This window comes from Sprattus sprattus (assembly GCF_963457725.1).
Source record: "Sprattus sprattus genome assembly, chromosome: 18".
NCBI classification, from domain to species: Eukaryota; Metazoa; Chordata; class Actinopteri; order Clupeiformes; family Clupeidae; genus Sprattus; species Sprattus sprattus.
Window position 1 is genome coordinate 25,133,279 of NC_137916.1, and position 2,500 is coordinate 25,135,778.

The following is a 2,500-nucleotide window of genomic DNA, read 5'->3' on the forward strand; positions in this document are numbered from 1 at the left end:
GCGTGTGTGTGCAAGTGCGTGTGTGCGTGTGTGTGTGTGTGTGTGTGTGAGTGTGCGTGCGCTTGTGCTCCTTTTTTTTGTCAGACAACCCATTCACCCCCCCCCTGCCCAGGTGTGGCATCTGTTGTAACCTGACCAGACAAACCCTATTCAGGTGCGCTGAGGTGGTGTCTGTGGGGGAGGGGGGAGGGGGAGGGGGGGGACACGCTGTCCTGTCCTGTCCTGCCACCCGCCCCTCCACAGCGCGGGACAAAGGCAGAAATCTGAGGCGGCCCCCCTGGGGGGAAGCCACCGAATGTCAGCCAGCCTGGCAGTGGAGGTGGCCGAGGCCCAGTCAAATGTTAATGCATTCAACCATTTAACACTATGCCCACACATTTACCATAACAGCAGGGGGGGGGGGGGACACACACACAAAAGACACAACTGCTTCTGATCGGTGAGTCAGGGTGGGGGGTGGGGAGAAGAGGGGGGGATAGCAGAGAGGGAGAGAGAGAGAGAGAGAGAGAGAGAGAGAGACAAAATAACTAAAATCTTGATTTTCATAAAGAAGCCCAGATGTCAGGGACACACCTACATGATCACTCGATGTAGTGTCACTGTCTTAGAGCACACAGTGCAGTATATTTACCTCAGTCTTGCTATCACTGCATCAGGAAGCTTTAGCATGCTAGTGAATGCACTCGAAGAGCCTCAAAAAGCCTGTAAGACACTCTGCTTTAAAATAAAAAAAAAATCAATATCAATACCAATATAAATAATGAATAAATACAATGACAATCTGGTGCAAATTATTTGACAGCATAATCCATAATCCTATTGCGCTATATGGACGTGATGTCTGGGGTCCACTGAGAATGCAGGGCTACTTGGGATGAGCATCCAACAGAAGCCCTAAGTGCCAAATTCTGTCGATCTATATTGGAAGTCCAAACGAAAACACCCAATAATACATGTAGGGCAGAATAAGTCCGTTATCCACCGGCTGTATCTATTCAATGCTTGTAGGGCAGAATTTGGCCGTTATCCATCGGCTGTATCTATTCAATGCATGTAGGGCAGATTTAGGCAGTTATCCATTGACTATATCTATACAAAAACAAATTCAAAAATTCTAGCTGCGTGTGAAATCCAGTCCCAAAAATACACCCAGTTTGAGCCATTAAACTCCCAGGAACTGAACCCAGAAAAGAGACCTTTGAGCCAGCTGGTGCTAAAGCGCACTAACCCAGTAACAAACACTAATAAACCACACGCTTACCTCACTAACCCAGTAACAAACACTAATAAACCACACGCTTACCTCACTAACCTAGTAACCAACACTAATAAACCACACGCTTACCTCACTAACCCAGTAACAAACACTAATAAACCACACGCTTACCTCACTAACCCAGTAACAAACACTAATAAACCACACGCTTACCTCACTAACCAAGTAACAAACACTAATAAACCACACGCTTACCTCACTAACCAAGTAACAAACACTAATAAACCACACGCTTACCTCACTAACCAAGTAACAAACACTAATAAACCACACGCTTACCTCACTAACCCAGTAACAAACACTAATAAACCACACGCTTACCTCACTAACCCAGTAACAAACACTAATAAACCACACGCTTACCTCACTAACCCAGTAACAAACACTAATAAACCACACGCTTACCTCACTAACCTAGTAACAAACACTAATAAACCACACGCTTACCTCACTAACCCAGTAACAAACACTAATAAACCACACGCTTACCTCACTAACCTAGTAACAAACACTAATAAACCACACGCTTACCTCACTAACCTAGTAACAAACACTAATAAACCACACGCTTACCTCACTAACCCAGTAACAAACACTAATAAACCACACGCTTACCTCACTAACCTAGTAACAAACACTAATAAACCACACGCTTAGCGCACTAACCCAGTAACAAACACTAATAAACCACACGCTTACCTCACTAACCCAGTAACAAACACTAATAAACCACACGCTTACCTCACTAACCCAGTAACCAACACTAATAAACCACACGCTTACCTCACTAACCTAGTAACAAACACTAATAAACCACACGCTTAGCGCACTAACCCAGTAACAAACACTAATAAACCACACGCTTACCTCACTAACCTAGTAACCAACACTAATAAACCACACGCTTACCTCACTAACCCAGTAACCAACACTAATAAACCACACGCTTACCTCACTAACCTAGTAACCAACACTAATAAACCACACGCTTACCTCACTAACCCAGTAACCAACACTAATAAACCACACGCTTACACCAGTGCTGCTGGTGCTGAAGCTCACTAACTCAGTAACAAACACTAATAAACCACACGCTTATACCAGTGCGGTTCCAAACCACCAGTGTGTGTCAATAAAATCATCAAACAAGCAAAAGAAGACTAGAACACCGGAGAAGCCACAATATGAGTACAAGTAGAATAAACTTCTATCTGACCCAAAAAA

The 2,500-nt window shown here is 44.2% G+C and overlaps 1 protein-coding gene across 1 annotated transcript in view; it reads right to left on the reverse strand.

Annotated features, from left to right (window-relative positions):
• xylt1 (xylosyltransferase I) overlaps positions 1-2,500 on the reverse strand; it is a gene marked incomplete at both ends in the record, with an annotated part of 88,862 nt that overhangs the window by 61,218 nt on the left and 25,144 nt on the right. The gene's annotated exons all lie outside the window — the stretch shown is intronic.